We start from the raw sequence: 19,067 nt of genomic DNA on the forward strand, positions 1-19,067 counted from the left end.
AAAAGTAAAGTTTAATCAGTTACTACAAATGCATATGTGCGCTCCGAGGAAAGATCTTCTAGTGGGTCTATGAAGTCAAAACCCAACATTCCCACATCTTTCCTGTCCGTCAATGCTGCCCATTGGGAGTGTTCATGTTTATAGGAGTTTGTCATTTTCAGCACAGGTGGTTCACTTGTCATGTATTGTCCTGCCTCGCTGACCCTGGCATGCAACCAATATTTGCCTGTCAGTCTGCGTTGGGTGAGGGTTGGCCCCAAGTGACCCTCGTGGGCTAGAGATAAGAGGATAGTCCATGCTGCTGGAGGCTCGAAGATGTCATTTCTCATTAGGAAGCTGGATTCAAAGCTAGTTATATAGACACTTTCAGGCTCCAGCATCAGTTCCAATTGATTTTCTTTGGGTCACCGTTCATTGACAGACGGTCACTTTATGTAAGATTGTGTCCGTATTTAAACCTTGAAGCAATTGTTGTTCACAAATGGCACCCTAAGTGAATTTGATTGCATCTTCGACAAAGAACCTACACATTTTTGTTGGTGCCAATTAGGGGGGAAATGTGTTAGTTGCTGGAAGTTCAGGCAGACAGTGCACTAGAACATTTTTGCTACAATAGGCAGGTTTTTCAGTTTGGAATTTGGAGTTAATCTCTACTTCGTCCCACTAGAAGTGAGGATTTGCACCACAGATTTGTGGTCTGTGCATTATATGAAATGGCAGTCCCAAACACAAGTGAGGAGATGCTCCATAACCCAGACGCATGCCAGCACTTGCCACTGTATGGCAGAGTGGGTGGGGGTCAGAGTGGGAGAGCCATTTCTAAGCACTACCTCTTTGTTACTAGACTTTAGCAGGAGTACCACTCGCGTCCACCCTGAGCACTGTTTATTGGCAGTTGTCGAATAGCTGTAGGCAGAGGCGCACCCAGGATGGTCTAACAAGTAGGGCCAGAAGCTAATGTAGTTGGGCCCACCGCAGTTACATTAACATCTGTAAATGACCACACAGTGTTTCTCAGTAGGCATTTACAGACTTTGGGTGTGCCTTGCCCGCTCAGGCCCTACCTGGTACACCTACGGCTGTAGGTATAGCAAGTCAACTTTGTTAAGCTTGACCTTTTAAATGCCGATGGACACCTCAATCCAGGCAAAATGGACTCCTTCTTGAGAAAATCTCTGATTGATTCGGTCTTTCCTCAGAAGTCTCAAACTTGGTGTAATAGTAGACGCCATGCCCATGAAGCATTGGCGTTCTTTGGCTTGCTGCTGGAGAGCATCCGGAAATTCAGTCACTAGGCTCAATTTTGGGCAACATCTGTTTGTGATATAGTGTATCCTACATATCAACTCAACACTGCAGAAATACACATCAGAGCTTGCGCATAGTGAGACCAATCCTGCTGATCCTTCGCAGCACACACTACAATGTCAGACTCCATTCTTCCAGGGTGTCACTGTATACTACACGTGGCCTTGTAAGTAGACCCACATGCAAGTGTCGCAAAGCAGATGAGTTATCCACCTTTGAAAGATGGACACTCCATAGGATAGACCGAACAGCGTGTGAGTGAACTGAAAGTACCCTCAATTTACAAACACAGTTAGATTTTTCGAGTCTGGATGCGCACATATTTGGTGGTAGGCATTCCTTTTTTATTTTTAAACAAATACTGCTTGGCCCATCTGAAGAATAAGGTATGCAATGCTGAGTCATGGATACTGATCCACTTTAAGATTTGTGTTGAGGCTGCGAAGATACACACACACAAGGGTAACCTTTTCATATCAGGTTTCTTAGGGAATAGAATTACCAATTCAGTCCCTTTGCATACTTTGAAGTAGGGTTGCCGTTTCTATTGGGCAGTGATTGGGACTAGATGCACTTTGTGCTGGACTAGGCATGCCCCCATTCCTTACTTGCATCTTGTGTGATTAACCAGTCATTTGACCAACTTTGGGATGGAAGACTTTGCTGTATTTTAATAGCGGCTTATTGTATCATCATAACACAGTCATCTTTGAACAAGTCTCATTATATGCAGAGAGAGCCTTTATCCGGTCAACCGAGAATTGATGGGCTCACATATCTACTTATGAATTCCATCTTTCACATTCAATTGCAACTAGGTTGTTCTTTTGACCTTCATAGGCACTAAGATGAACATCGGGTATGTATAAACGAGTGAGATGGCCGATGAAGAGTACTTTGTATACGGCTTGAGAGACAATGGTATAATCATACGCAAAGTCTGCGATGAGATTTGCTTGCACTCTCTAAATTTGACCACTCAAAATGGCTTCTTCTGCTTGGAATTGGAGGTTCTGCTAGACATTAAACTAATTGTCCTGTGAATTCATTCAGATCTTTTCAATCAGATCTGCTGTGTACCATAGATACATTTTGGAAGTTTTGGAATTGCACCCTTGGGCAAAATGTCCTCTTTTCTTGGACGCAGTGCATACTTTCGTCTATGGCTAAGAAGTTATCAATGGCTGCCCAAAAGGACTGCACCTCCACACCGAAAATATGCACAGTAATGTTCTGGTTTCCTCATGGACCTCCATAGTTCATGCGGTCATGCAACCTCAGAAGAGACGCATGTCTTGCGGTGGACCGTCCATTCCAAGATGGCCCCTGGAAAACGCTGCTGCATCTTGGGTTGACCGCCCATTACAAAATGGCACCTGTAACACAGCAAGCTGCGTCCTGATATTTTACGTTAGCGGCAAGATGTGGCCCAAGACCGGAGCTCCAAACAGTTGACCGCTGACTACAAGTCTGATAAGAAGATGATGCCTATTGGGTCACAACTCTATCTGTAGATGCTCCTTACTGTTCCGCCTCCTATTACCTTCCTGGATTCCAGCTTCTTCCTGCTACCCTCTTTATTGCCTCTCCTCCTGGCGATTGTCTTGCTGCTCTGCTTCTGCGATTTCCTCCTTGCTGCTGCTTACCTGCTGCCTTGCCTTCCCGCCTGCTGCTGCTACTACTACTTACCTCCAGCTCCTGTGTTCCAACTTCTAGCCATCTCTTTAGATCCAACCTTCTTCAAGTCTTCACTACCTGCCAATAGTTATCAGAGAGGTTTTTCTTTCCCGGAAGCGTTTTCCTATGACTGCCGCTCTGGGGGTCACTTATCCTCTAGTATTAAACACCTGGGGAAGAAGTGGCTTCCAGCAAGGCAGACTATTTCTAACCAAAGATCGGCACTAACCAGTAAAGTTACATGCAACTGCTGACAAAGGCATCATCAACGATTGCACTTACCTTTACACGTATCTTTACTGGTTGCTGCCACTGTAGAACAAAAGACCAACAGCAGTCTCAGTTGTCAGGTAAGAATGTAATAATTACCAATGTATTCATGGCATGAGGGCTTAAGCAGTGAGAGAGTGAGAGAAACTCTGTGCCTGGCTCCTCCTACTACATTGAACACTAAACTGAGCATTCCATAAACCGAAGATGCTCCCGATAGCGAACAGCAGAAGTCCGAGCATGCGCCGAGCCGTGGGAGAGGAGAATATTACAAGCAGCCTGCTGGCGTCAAAACACACAACTGATTAAAATAAAAATTTAAGAGACTCAACACAAAGCAACTCTGCCAGTACACCCTGGAATGTGCCTGCAGCAAAGTTTGAGGATAGAGCGACACAACCTACACTTCAGGAAGCTCCAGACATATGAACTGTTCAAACAATTGTAAGATTGTCCAATTTCTGCCCGTGTTCTAAGCTATGGGGGATTGACAATCTTAGAATTGTTCGAAAGGTGTATGAAAGGCAGATGATATTACTGTGCTCACGTACCAAACAAAACAAATTAATCGGCCCTATCATGGGGACGCCTACTTTTAGCATTATTGACCAAAGCGCAACACAATGCCTAGCACACACATTTTAGAAACAGGATAGAGGGATATGAACAATTAAAAGACTTTGATATAATTTTATTACAGGAATCCTGGTTATGTTCAGATATTGAAATAGATTGCTTTGTTACTCTTAACAGAGTGGCTAAAAAAAAGAAGTCAAGACGGGCCAGGCAGACCCGCTGGTGGTTTAAGTATTGCGCCTAAAAATAAGTATCATAATAAAGAACAAATTATCCAAGACAAGCCATCACGTACTGCAAGGTAAACTAACAAATCAATGTAATGGGCACGATTACCCCGTTCTGATTGTGAATGCGTAATATCCTCCAAGGGGAAGTAATTTCATGTTGCAAATTCTTCAGAAGAGAAGTGAAGCATTGTGGAATTACGATTTTATTTCATAGTAGGAGGAGATTGTAGTGCAAATAGTGTTGTGACATGCGCCCCTTCTGCCCAGAGAGGAGCCATCCCCTTTGAGGCTAGCCTGTTAAAAAAGACCCTCCCTAAGGGTCTGGCAAGCGGGACCTCACTGGGATTGACTCCCCTCTTGGGGACAAGGACTCCCATTCTAATAAGGAATTGCCAGTCCAAAACACACTGTCTATATTGGTGTGACAAAGACTTGGGCATCTCCTCTTACAACTCTAACAAACAAAGACACTTCCTGAACTCTATGGGCTTCAGGTAATGCTGAATTTCATCTGAATGCCATAAGCAAAGACGACAATCCCCATTCTTTTTATGTTGATGATGTGCACAAGAACAGCACGATCTGCGAATGGGCAAGCAACTACTACAGAGGGAGGAGAATCATCGCTACGCAGAGGTGGACCTGGGATGACGTGGAGGGGCGGAGCTATGCCAAGCCGCTGAGCCAGCAGTGGAGTGTGAGATGCAAGACCCGCTAGCTGGAGGCTGAGAGGCGAGCCCTTTACTCGTGGCGCGACCACTGCACAACGGTGGTGGGCCTGGCACCCGGCAACCGACGTAGAGACCAGAGAAAGAAAGGGAGCCCAGGTCCCTGAGCTCCACACTGCAAGTGCCTTTGCTGACGAAACCAGTACCAACTAGGAAGTGAACGCTCAAAACCTACCAAGATACATGAGTCTAAGAAAACAGAACGGGCACATTATCCAGGTAAAAGAGTGAAAGAGATACGAACACTGTAAATCAAGACTGGAGAAGCCACCAGCAGTACCAGAACTCAAGAAAACCGAATGGGCACACAACCAATGTAAAAAGGAGTGAAAGGGACACGTGTGCTTTAAGTGAAGGCTAGTAGAGCCGAAAAACCATATGAGTAAATTGATAAAGACAGACTGACATATGTCATGGGGAACTGAAAGGGCGATGGACACTATGTAACAAGGCTAGCTAAGCCAATCAGATAACGGAAACTAGTAATACACGAATGGGCACAAGCCCCATGTTGGATTGGGCTGAGAACCAATAATCTGGGCTAAAAAGCCACAGGACTTTGGGGAGTCGTCGTGCCATGAAGGTGGGATCCAGAGAAGTATGTTTAAATTAATCCTGGAGGGATTTAATCACTGATAAAAATCTGAAGAAGATCATATTGGAAGGACTCTTCTTTTCCAAAAGGGCAAGAGAAAGCACCACCGAAGTTAACTGTAATTTTAACCAACAAACTCAAGAGGATGACTGTGTCCAAAGCAACTTGAGACCAAGAACAAGTCATCTCCGAGTGGGGACAGACAGCAGCCCCTTCCGAGGCTATTGGGCAAGTCTCCCCTTTTCCCCCTTGGGATAGATTTTCTAAAGTGGTAGGGTCAGTTAGTTAACTAGGATTTGAACTCAGGACTCTTTAATTTTGGACTTCGACAAGCACCTTAGTTTTTGGTTTAGAAGGCAGGGAACTAGCCTCATAGCGATAGGGTCGGATGGGCATTTTTCTTTTAATTTTAATAAAGTACATTGAAACATGTCACACTGTAGTCTGAGTCCTTCGTCTAGTTCACCACAGTTGTCACTGATATTGAATACTACTACACCAAAGCGGAGTATCTTACACCTTCCAGTTATGCAATTAAATACTTAGAACAGTCTCCTAGGTAGGAAATGGGCCCAATTTATGAGCGATTTAGGATTATTAGTACCTGGCAAGAGTCAAGCAGAATTTAACATGCATTCTGATTGGCTCTCGCCGGGTCCTTACCTGGCCGAGAATCCTTCGATTCTCGGCCGGGATTCCAGCGACCTTGTCCTCGGCAGGGGGGCGTGGCAGCCCCTCAGCCAATGAGGAGGCTTGAAGCAAGGCCATCCCGCTCCAAGCCTCCCCACGGCTGAAAGGCTGCCTTCACCCCCCGCTGGTGACTCAGGTAAGCTTTTTTTTTCCTTCGCTCCCTCCTCCCTACCCCACTTACCTTTTTGCTCCTGCGTCCCTGGTGGGGGACGATGGCAGCCTCCAGCAGTGTGGAGACTCCACGCCTCCACACAGCTGGAGGCTTCCATTGTCCCCTGCTGGGGACGCGGTACGTTTTTTTTTTTCTCTACCCTCTTCGCCTCCCTCCCACCCTCCCAACCCCACTTACCTACAGGCTTCTTTTTTTTCGGGAGCGGACGCGCTCGGAACAGTTGTGTTGCCAGCGCGTCCGCTCCCGAAGGCCGTCATGGAAAGAGAAAACGGACTCCCGTTTTCCCTTTCCCAGTGGCCATTTTCTTGGTCTTTTTTTTTCTTCCCTGTCCCGAAACGCTGCGGCTTTTCGGACAGAAGAAAATGCTTTTAGTGACCCGGTCACGCATATATTGCAGGCCGGAGTACTAACTGCAATATGACCCTTGCAGCGGGGGCATTACGGACTCGGGTAATGCCCCGGGGCCTTCGTTAAGGCCCTCGCTTCACTCGGGCCTATAACTATGGGCCCCGGGGCATTACCCGAGTCGGTAATGCCCCTGCCACTCGGGTCATATTGCTTAAATAATTATGGTGATAGGCCAGGTTGTCTGACTTAGATGATGGGGCTAAACACTATTGACTTCTTATATGTAAAAGGAGCATGGAATAGTAAAGTCAAAAACATCACATTTAATAATTTTCGGCTATGTAATCAGGACGAGAATCCACACAGCATCTAGTATTGTTTTGCCCTAAATTGGAAGTAGAAAGGAGAAAAATACTATAGCCGATACTAATGCCAACCTGTGATCCAGACCCTGACCAATGGTGGACAGCTATGTATGATGAGCCAAACCAAAGAACAGTAAGAGGGCTGGGAGTATTCTTGGAAACCATGTTAAAGAGACTGGTATAGATCATGAAATAGAGAATTGTGACCGCGGAACGATTTAGGTCTAGAAATCGTGTAAAAGAGCCAAAAAACAATGCCAACCCAGGAAACGATGGACAAAAATGCCGAAATGCTTCCAAGGAGCAAACTAGGAAAAGGACACATAGGATGGGTTTGGCTTTGTAGGGAGGCTGTGGATTTTTCTTTTAAAAGCAAAAGTTTGTATTAATTTACGCCGAAAGCTTTAATAAATAAATAACTGCTTGCACTAACATTAATTTTGACATTGATTAAAAAGGGGAGGATAGCTCAGGGACAATGCTCTGGTCTTGTAAACAAGACTACATCGAGCAGCACGGGCTCTGTATCCACTCCCAGTACTGAACCTAGAGGATGGAGTCTGGCATTAAGTGCAATATAAGAAACCAATTTAAATGTTTTACTTTAAAAAAGGAAAAATGACAGGTTGTATATCAGTAAATTCTATTAAAACAAGAATAGTGTGTTGCATAGCATTGTGGGGTGCATTTAAAGGCCCTAAACAGAAGCCCCTATCACCCAGCAGCCGCATTTAAACACCGACACCAAAAACGGCCTTGTTTTGCTCTTATTACACATGAGTGGCAAGAATTTCTACACTGCAACCAAAAACGGCCCCATTTTGCTCGTATTTCACATGAGTGACAAGAATTTCAACACTATAACCCAAAATGGCTTTTGCTTTCCCTTTCACATGAACAGCAGCCCTTTAAACACTGCAAACGAAAAATGGCTTGGCTTTTTCTTTGTGTTCATGTCAAGTTAAAGACCTATGTGAAATGGGGCCTACCCATCATTGTCAATGGACCAACAGCAAATGTAAATTCACCCAAGAAGTAGAAATCAAAGAATCCTGTGACCTGCAAGACCGGATTTTTAAAATTAAAAGCAAAAACGGCCTGCACACGTGTGAAAAAAAATGGCTTTAAAAAGCCACAGTGGAAAAAGATAGCACTGTTCACACAGAGAAATGTCAGGGAAATATGATGTGGGGGTTGACCAAATCAAATTCAGTTCTTGCATGAAGGCAGGAAATTCATGATGACAAAGCCCCACTTCCTGCTGGATATCACACATATCCTATAACCATCCCGCAATAAAATGTTATGCTGCTGAGGGCATCATAATTCCATGCTCCGCCAGACATGAAGGCAGGAGCCCAGAGATTTCAAAAAAGGCAAAGTGTGGCTAAAGCATGACCACAAGGTGTGAGCCCTTCCTGCACCCACTACAAAGAGCAAACTGCCAATTTCAAAGGGAGTCAAAAATCTCTGTTCACTGGCTGAGCCCAGAGGAAGACAGATGGCTGTGGGGGATGAAGCGGCCCTCCAACAGGTGGAACAAGACTCTCCCAATTGACATTAACAGACGGATTTCATTTTAGGAATTTTTTGTAGTAATCAGAATGAGGATTCATTTAGTTTTATGCCGTTTTTCATGTAATTTCCAGGCAGTTTTAAAAATATGAATTGCATTGCCCTGGGGACTGAAATGGCCAGTTAAGACTAGTTTCTGGCTGATCTGAAAAGGTGACAAATATGACAGATGATGAAAAGATAGAAAATGAAATTAGTAACATGCTTGATCATTTGCAGATTCATAACTGTGAACCAATCATGCCAGAGGGCGGAGAGAGGAATGATAAACTGTCATATCCGAGTGGCAGGGATAATAACAGGGTACTCCCCCTAGATTGTAAAGTTAGTGATGTCAGTTTTGCTATATAAGGGGGGCGGGGCTGTACTAGGTCAGGGACAGACACACAAAAACCAGGGAGACAGGAGGAGGACGGCGAAGAGAAGGCTGCTGAACCTTACCATCTTTGAGAGTGCAGTGACCAGGCCCCTTGCCCTAGCTGTCCAGAGCGCCCGAGATCCAGCTGCCTTTCCTGAATCCTAAACCAAGGCTTGCTTTGTAAGTAGTATATAACCCCAGCCCTAAATTGCATAAACCCATTGAAAGCCCCGAATTGCCAGGGTAATCCAGTCATCTCCCAGTAGACAAATCTCTTATTTTCTTGTGTAGGTTTGCATATCTCCTTTGAAAAACCTCTCAGTGTCCTACTAAATCCTTAGTATATTTTTGAGTAATTCAAAATGCCCCGATTGAAATTCACGGTAGAAGATTGTTGAAATTCGAAATCAACCATCTTGTTCCTGGTGTTTGCATTTAATTGTTATGGTCATTAAAGTACTGCCTCAAAATAATTAGTCTCCTTGTAACAAAAAAACAAATTTGTCGGTGTATTGTGCTTATTACCAAACAAATTCCTATTTGCATCTGTCCTATTAAACCCAAACCGTGGTTCGCATTGTGAGCAATCCTTTTTGCCTAGAAGTCTACCTGTTATGTGCCTCTGTCCTTGTCACTGAAAACCGATGTTCCTATTGTAAGCTAAGCCCCTTCGCTGAGCTGCATGTCATTGTAAGTCCCAGTGTAAACGAATTTCCATTTGCCGCTGTATTTTCCCTTTGCATTTTCTCAAAACCGATTTTCCCACTTCATTTCTATTTTTGCCCTGGTGTGCTGATTAGTTTTCTCTAACCTTTCCCTATCTCCTAAGTGTAAGTAATACGAATTTCCTTCTATTCTGTCCTCTAACAGTTGGAGAGTAAGAATCAAAATCCCATCCTGCCATTTTGCTCCAAAAACAGGGTTTTCCCTTTCTTTGCTGACTTCCCATCTTGGGGTGGTGGGCTTTACCCCAAATCCGATTACTTTCTCTCTATTCCTACTCCTTGCCACTGCCTTCCATTCAAAGGAATCAAGTCTAACTGATGTTTGGGGGAGAGTGTTGCAAGGGGGAGTGCTAAACCGTTGGTACCATCACTCGGAGGAACATTTTTCGTTTTCAGTTTTGCCATTAAAGACCTGTGTGAACTGTAATAGGATATCTTAACCTAATTGTTCTGTGGGGATCATTGCATTTGTGTTGCCACCACATCGGTGGCTGTTGTGAAATGGTTTGATTTCCCTTTTTCATTAAATAATAAAATAAATATCTTAATGATACACACCGGCCTGGTTCCCAGTCCATTGTGACACAGGGTGTTTGTGGTGGTTGGGTGCGTGACGGGTTGGAGGCCTACTCAAAAAGGATCCATAGTATATTAAAAGTTAAAAGCGTTTTATTGTACGCCACATTCATTGTCAGGGAAGGAGTCCCTGGCTGGAGTCTACTGTGTAATAAAACCATGCCACCATGAATAGCTATCTAAAGAAAGTACAAGTGACAAGCTATGCTAGTAAATTATAGGGTTCAGCTACTGAGATAATAGATTGGATGAAAGCTTTAACTACCAAATTTGGCAGCAAGAATAATGAAGAACAAGTTACTCTCTTACCTGGTAACATTCTTTCAATGGGATGGTCCGACGACGTATTCCATGTTTATGACAGTAATTACCACAGCACAGCTGCATTGATTACTGTCATGGATATGGAATACGTCGGAGGACCCAATCCCCTCGAATAACTGTTATACTCAATGTCCAGCAGTCATGTATGATGCTGTGGGGCCCGATGAAAGCATGAATTACATTGTACAGTACGTAGACTCCGTCATAGAAGAAAGATTAGCATTAACTAGACATTCTAAAACCATTTATAAAAATGGAGTATGAACCCAAAATCAATAAATAAATTGAGACTGCATGATGGCAACTTTTTACAAAAGACTTGCAGACTAATGAGACCAATTCTCTATTAGGCTTATTGCTTGAAGTACTTAGATTAAAGCTACCAAATGTTAGAGGATATTTCTTAAATTTGGTAGCTTCTATCTACGTATTTCAAGCAATAATCCTGATGTGTTTAACATAGTGGATGTTGAAAATCTAATACTGCATAGTTGTGATGGTTTACATTTTCTCTGATGCGAAGGACATCATCGGAAAACGTATCAATAACCTATGACCCCTTGGTTTAGGGAATATATATGATGCAGTGTGTTAACTTGTGTGGTTGCGAATTGACTCACTGATATGGCATAATACTAAAATCATTTCTTTCCGTTTGTGACATTTTCTTTCTCTACCAACCTTGAAACATCCGTTCCCGTACCCAACCCCCTTTTCTCTGTCTCTATCCACCAAATATATTAATTGGATTATGTGATGTTTGATTTTTTTATTATTACTTTTTATTATTATTCTTTACATTCGGTTTTTGATTTATCTGCCTTTTTGTATACATTTGATGTTATACACAGTCAATGTCCGGGTATGAAAAAGGCCAGGGGCGGAAACACGTGTAACCTAAGGACACATCGACAAATAAAAGGACTCTACCTGGTGCAATTTGTGTAGTGGCAATCCATTCTGAAGATGGGAAATGTACAAGTACCTTGGAACACCGCCGAGTCCCATGTGGGGACTAGACCAGCCACTGCATCCTTGCTGACATGGCGGTCCACGCCGCACCTGAACACTGTACACATGACTGCGATCATCCTGCCACTGCGCTATTCATCTCTTCTAGCAATTGGACGTTCGCCTTAGTTGTTAATTTTATAGTCGCATGCAAGTCATTCCTGTTTCATGTGCATTCGGTCTGTAGTCTCTTGCGGGGCGGTTGGCGCCAGTTGTTTGGCCTTTGAATGTCATAGATCTTGTCATTGCCAAAAACAGCTCACAAGTGAACATGCATTGGTTGTATCGGACATATTTTACAAATGTGCACATATTTTGCATGTAATTGCACATTATTCATTGTGCACGTCTTCTGCGTGTAAAGTATAGCAGAGCCTTCAGCAGCAGACAGTAGCCCTGCGGTCCAAGACTTATTTATGCTAGCTCCCGGGCTACCTTTAACGCTGCGCCCCATAAAATATGGCCGAGTCCCACAAATAATTTGGTAAAGCTGTAACATAGTCTCTGACATGCACACCACGCCTTAAAACTCTTCACACTACAACTATTATGTTACTGCACTAGCCTTCTCTGCTATTAATTGAACAGTCCCTTGAAATCATAATTACTATCGGAATGTGATGCTCGTTAATGTCATGCGACGAAGAGCCATTCACCCACCAGCACTACGAAGCCACAACAAATAGCTGTAAGGGGCTGTACAAATATCAAGTAACAAATACGTATGCTTTTATCATATACATTTCTTGTATATGTATGTATTTATTTTATTTTTTACATTTGTAGAGCACACAAACAGCCCATGGGCATCGTGGCCTTGTTACTGGTAAGGTGCTTAGTTGCAGGGGGTACAAAATACATTTTTTACATATTTAACATTGGTAGCAAATTAATACAGTCAGCTAGTTGCAGGTACATTTGCAGGTTTATCAAGAGATGTGGCAAGTAGTCCGCGGGGATTGAGGTGTTGATCAGGCGAACAGAGTGGTTTTTATGGCTTTGCGGAAGGCACTGAGTGAGGCTTCGGCATGAAGCGTCATAGGAAGGGCTTTGCATTGTAGGGAGGAAAGGTAGTGGAGACTAGCGCCTCCTGCCCTGGCTGTTTTTACTCTGGGCACAGTGAGCATGTTTGCGTAGGGTGTTCTGGTTGGCCTTGTAGAAGTGGTGGGGTGGATTCTTTGTGATAGGTAAGCCGGTGCAGAGAGGTGGATGCATTTATGGGTAAGAGTCGGGGCTTTGAATATAACCCTCTCCTTTATTGGGAGCCAATGGGCTGATTTTCTAGCAGCCGGGATGTGTTCTCTTTAGAGATACCTTGGGCTGCATGCAAAGCTCTGTTCTGGATTACTTGCAGTTTTTCTAGATCGTTTGTGGAGGTCCCTATGTATATTGTATTCAGAACAATGCAACAAGTAAATAAAATCTCTATAAAATACAAATAAATACACCTGCACATCTAACTATAGTACATGCACATAACGTGTTATTGTATGCTGCAGAAGGCAGTGGGGAGCAGCGAATTTGAGGTGGAGGGCGTGACTGTTGCTTCTTTCTAGTGGGTGTATGCCAACAGGGACCCTTTAATCCAGGGAGCCGGGAACTCGAGGTGGAGGGCGCAACTGCTGCTTCTTAGTAGTGGCCGTATGCTGACAGGGACCCGTTAATCCAGGGAGCAGTGAACTCGAGGTGGAGGGCGTAAATTCTCCAGGAGGCAATGCGTCCACACTGCACTTCAAAGTTCAGTTAGAACAGGGGGAGAAAAAAAAGACGACTTAATATAAAGGTATTTGCCCCCCACTGCTACATTACTAGCTGTGCAATAACGTTGGGATACGTTGTCCTCCGTCACCTTGTAATGACTCACTTTACTATTTTACATTTTTAGGGGTAGAGTCATTTTTCTCTGCCATTGTGAAACGAGTCAGAACATGTAGGAAGCAGCTGGTGGGGTGTAAAGTCTGAAAGGTTTTGACGACCTACCCGCACCCCCTGCAACCTGCAGAGTAATACTGGTCTCAAGGCACAGGCAGCAGAAGTTGTCACATGCCTTTGTGACGGTCAACTCTAAGGAAAACAAAATAGTGTTGCACTTTCAGAAACCATACTTATTAACGAGTAATGTTACTACATTGACTTCAATTGGGTGGGGGCGGCGGGGGCTAATCTAATCATTTGTACATCTGCAATGAGAAATCATCTTTTTCAACAACAGTCAAGTAATACTCTGCTTGACAAATCCACAATGTGTTATCTGCTCCTAGCCCACGCATCCTCTTACATGTGACTTCTAGCCTCTCATATGGGGTTTAGCCCAAGCTGAGCATCCGCTCCCTTACGGTCTTGTAGACTTGCATATGGGGTTTGGTTCTAGATGGACATCCTCTTACATGAGATTCTTGTAAACTCATATCGGGTTTGGTCCTAGCCTGGGCATCCTCTCAATTACGGAGCTTGTAGACTTGCATATTGGGCTTGGTCCCAGCCCGAGGATCCTCTTACATGCATGTTTTGTAGACTTGCATATGGGGTTTGGTCCCAGCCTGGGTATCCTCTCACCTCTCCCTGGGTACCTGGATCTGATGGAAGCTGGCCCACATGTGAGCCTTGTAACCTGGGAAGGTCGTCAGGGGCCTTGGCAGAAGGCTCTAATCAGATAACTGTCCCAAGCGCTACAACACTAGTCTATCAATGAGCGGAGACAAACAAGAGCCGGATATGGCTGCCTAACATGACTTTAAGTGGGCTGGGACTATCCTGGGAAGAACCCGGCACTCTCCAAAGAGTGCTTCCCAGCCAGAGCAGCCCCCCACCCTCCCGGATACCGCAGACCCCTTCACAAGACCGCAGAGATGCACGCAGTGAGCGGGCGGCCTGCAGGGGCCAGCATCACAAATTAGGAAACGAAATGAGCGGCAGGTGCAGCAAAATTAATGCTAGCAACAACGTGCCCACCTCGCCTGCTGACCTCTTGGAAAGGCAGTCTGGTCCGAAACATGTCTGGGGATGCTTGTGGTCTTGTGCAGAAGGGTTGGGACCAAGCACTTTGTGCTGGCTGCCCCTTTGGGGGTGGGTCCAAGCCTGATTTGCATATGGTCTTTCCCCTTCTGTAATGGCTTGGCAGGCGAAGAACGATGGTCTGGAAGGTTGCCCAGAGCATTGCCAGTGGTTAACATTCATTCTAAACCCTCCAGCCATCACTTATTTGTTGCCAATGTGCCCAGATCTCCCTTTGACCTCTTCTGGAAAAACGCCTGCCACCTTTTCTCCTGCCTTTCTAAGCGCACAAAACAAGTCATTTGCTACACCCGCCGCCTCTCCTTTTTGTCTCTTAATCTGCAGCACTGAGCTCTGCAGGCCACCCTGCAGCATAGCACTTGTCCACCCCCTTGTGAATTAATTACTTGAGCCTCATTGTTCCATCCCAGTCCGATGAGAAGCCCACCTAGAGCCAGTGGCGGACTTAACGGTCGGCAGACAGCTAAATGGCGAGCGGGCCCCTGTGCCCTGGCCCACCCCTTCCCTTCCCAGTCTCTCTCTGAGACACACATTGCAGTCAGACCCGAAATTCAGCAGATGGTCACAGTGCACTGTAATGGAGGCAATGAATCTATTAAAGGAATGGTTTGGCCAAAAAAAATTTATTGCAAAAAAAGATGGGCAATAATAAAAAAAAATCGATTGCCACTAGGTTCTGTGTTGGGCTTATCTTGTGATTTCACCATTGCTGACGGTTTTACTCATAGCTGCGTTGGAAGGACATGCTTTGTTTAGTGGCTTAGATTGTCATTGCTCTCAAAAAGTAAATGTGCATTAGAACAGAATGGCGCTATAGCTCAGTAGGTTAAGCACCAGCAGTGGGGATGTGTATGAAACCTGCAGGTTGCAATCGTGACCTATTGAAAGGCACAATTTGTTCAGTAACATAGGTTCCATTGCAAAGAGACAAAGAGTTTGCAATGGACAACATATACATGGTTAATATCAGATTTGTAATGGAGGGCAGTGAGAGGCACCTATAGGAACTGAGATGCTTAAATGCGCGCACACACACAGCCGCTAGCCTTCTACTGGTTCTCCTCAGGAGGTCTAAAGGAAATGCAGAGCAGTTCACTCTGCGCTAAACATTGAGCTGCCAGAAAGCCAGAATATAACAGTGATCATAGTGGGAATCTGTAAAAGCAGCTGAATTCATAGAGAAAATGTTCAACTTTCAGTCGATTGAATAAGTTATTGGCTTTAAGTGTTGTAATGCAAACCGCACTCTGTTTAGCAGGTCATTCCAAAAAGTGGGCCTGGAAATCAGTTGCTCTTCCACAGAACCAACAGACCTGAGATGCAAGTGTTCAAGACTTGCATGTAAGAGGGTGCCCTGGCTTGGATACGAAACCCCATATGCAAGTTTACAAGGCCCGTATGTGAGAGGATGCCCTAGCTAGGCCCAAACCCTGTATGCTAATGTACAAGATTCATAAGTGAGAGCATGCCCTATGTGACAAATCTAGCAACATCGGCACTGATTTTCTGGAGGGGAAACCTTAATTCCGTGGCCAAGGAAAGGCAGAAGCTACCTGACTCTGACCCTGGGGGTGTCTATTTGCGGGAGGTCCACGTTAGAGGAGGGCAAATTCCAGGGAGGCATAAAAATACTGGATCAAAATAATCCTTCAGCTATAATTCTTAGACACCCATGAACCGTTACAACACTGAATTATGGCTTTTTGCAATGTAGATGGAGGATTCCCAGGTTTTCATAGTCCAATAACTTTACATACCTACCCCCCTCCATTTGTAGTAGCGAGATGAGGAAGAGGGGAGGGTAATGAGGTTGACCAGAAGCGGTAAACCAACACAATGCTAACCCATGCCAGGAAGTTTAAAACTGCCACAGCTGACCAGCATGAGAGAGAGAGAGAGACTACAGCTGGATCCGACTTGGTCAGACGCTAGTTGGGACACTGCCGGGGAGCAGACTGCAAGGCGTGGCACAGAAGCTGACGAGAATAGCGTGCAGAGAGGCTGAGCGGACAGGAGTTCGCTGCACTATTGCCACATGCAGCTGTCGCTGCCAGAAGCAGATGAAGGCAAAGCGAGAACCATGCGGCTAACGGGACGCACTCCCAGTTGGGGCCGAAAGCAGAGAAGATGGAAAGACACGAGGAACGCGGAAGCCGGCAGTGAAAACTGGTAAGCCCAGGGAGAGAGCAATTGGGACACCAGGACGATTTAGGGCGAATACCACGTACCATTGATAATGTGAGAGAGCCTAAGTAAAGGAACTGAAATAATTGATACAAATGCGAACGTTAAGAAAGGGTCAGTGACCCAGTACATGAAAGACATTATTTCCTGGATGCAAGAGAGAGTGAATGGAGAACGCAAAAGCCCTGGCAGGATAGTGAACCAGGCAAACTGTGAGTCTGGGACTCACACGCATAAGAGGACAGAAAAAACCCAGGCAGGAAAGCAAACCAGGCTTTGTGCTTGTCAAGGGCCCGCACCCAGGTGCAATACCCTGGCAGGAGAGTAAACCAGGGTTTAGAAAAGAAATGAGAGAATTCGGGGGCAGGGATCAAAACCCTGCCGCCCCTGAACAAAGGGGAACTGTGATGAAGTGACATTTGAATCACTAGAATAAAGTTAGGGGAAGGGAAGACCCCTGTCCTGGTGGATTTTTATTCATTTTCTTTTCTGCATCTTAAAACTTTATTTGGAACTTTAAAAGAAAGATACAAATATATAGCTTACAGAAATCCCCAAGTTGCACATTATATTGAGTTTAGCGTGTAAGGGTCAGTTTAGCAATATGGACACAGGACACGCTTTGGTTTAACATCCTGAAAGACGTTCCTTAAATTTGCTACGGAAGGCCCACCCCTCTAAGGATGAGGGATAGATGGGATTTCTCCCAACTGCGCTTATTATTTTGTGAGAAATAAGTCAGTAACCAACACATAACATGCCTCTGCGTCGGAGTCTTACTCTTGATCCCTTACACCTGCTGGTATCAAACCCCATATGCAAGTCGAGAGCCGCATAGAAGAGGATGCCGTGCTAGGATCAAACCCCCATGTGCGATTGTACAAGACCCATATGTGAAAGGATGCCCTGGCTAGGACCAAGACCCAAATGAGAGTGTTCCATCAGATCCAGGTAGCGGGGCAGCCTAGGTCTCTCTTTGCGCGGAATAGAATGGCATGGCCACAGTGAGGGCAGGGCGAAGGGCAGATTGCATGCAGACTTTTAAGAACTATGAAGAGTATCTGGTATTTAGCAGAGTCTCAGGGCGGCAGTGTGGATTGGGCCTGGCGTGGACTGGCGATAGCCTAGCACGGACAGCAACCAGCCGAGCAGTGTGTACAATGGCGCGGACGACGGAAAAAACCAGCCCAAAATGGAGGAGGCAGCAGGTTAACCCCTGCTGCGGGGTCATGCCGCCAGTAACCTGGGACCCTCCCCCTGGGGACAGGAGGAGGTCAAGGGGCGGAACGGCGCCAAAGGCCAAATGGCCCAAAAAGCCCGCGAAGGGCTGAACAAAGGAAAAGGGGCGGGGCCTCCAAGTTATAAGCAGGCAGGGCCTGGGTGCCAGGCATCTCGCTCCTGCACTTGGAACCGGTCACCTCGCCAGTGGAAGGGATTTTGTTTGCTGAAGGCAATCGCTGAAAACCACAACGACGTTTTGGGGGCTATTTGAATTAGTTGTGCTTTTGCTTGTACCAAAAGAATGCACACTTTACCCTTGATCTGCGGGTAATTACTTCATCCATAACGGATGATCAACCCCAGGTAAACCCTGCGTTTGGCTCCAGAGGTCAAACACTACGTTGGTGTGATCGTGTTGGTTAGTACACCGGTGGGAGCGCTCCTGCGGGCAGAGCGCAGTTGCTGCAGTCTAGAGTAAGGGACTAGGACTCTTAGCGTGGGTGGGGAGTAGATGGCGGGTTCGGCCTGCTCTGTGCTCTGCCATCCGCCGTGACATTCCGTCGTCGAGTGGCTGGACGCTTCCAGAGCGAGCACTTCAGAGGATGGCTGGAAGGCGGGCAGATTTGCTAGGCACGTGCTAGGCACTTGCACGCCAGACACCGTCCTGAACTTAATCTCGGGCATCGCTGGCCACTAGTGAACAGAACGCCGCTCACACTCGGAGGGCAGCCTGGCCCGGAGACAGCAAGTCTTCTCTTGTGCGAGGGGGCCTGGGGTGTGACAGGTTCTAGACAATATTGTGCCCAGGCAGAAACACCAGAACACGCTCCATCTCCAAATTCATTACAATTTAAAAAACGGTTTACTGTCTTATACTTAACATTAATAAGTACACGACAATATTTTAATCAGGAATTCATTTTCTATCTCATGTTTTGATCGTTGCCTAAATGTTGGGAAAGCCACGTGGACGATGCTGCCGCAAAAGCGTCCATTGCTGCTGCCTGATCGACTTTTCTGCAATTTTGCTCTCAATTGAAAGTGTAGCAAGAGGCGATAGTTCTCTTAAACTGATGGACAAAGCGCTTAGAAGCTGCTCCAAAGGCTCCGGCAGAAAAA

At 45.5% G+C, this 19,067-nt stretch overlaps 1 protein-coding gene across 6 annotated transcripts in view; it reads right to left on the reverse strand.

The window, feature by feature from the left end:
* The window catches only part of LPP (LIM domain containing preferred translocation partner in lipoma), a 1,982,563-nt gene that overhangs the window by 308,314 nt on the left and 1,655,182 nt on the right, over positions 1-19,067 (reverse strand). The gene's annotated exons all lie outside the window — the stretch shown is intronic.

Source organism: Ambystoma mexicanum, chromosome 10 (genome assembly GCF_040938575.1).
Source record: "Ambystoma mexicanum isolate Mex_15411 chromosome 10, UKY_AmexF1_1, whole genome shotgun sequence".
In the NCBI taxonomy this organism is placed as follows: domain Eukaryota; kingdom Metazoa; phylum Chordata; class Amphibia; order Caudata; family Ambystomatidae; genus Ambystoma; species Ambystoma mexicanum.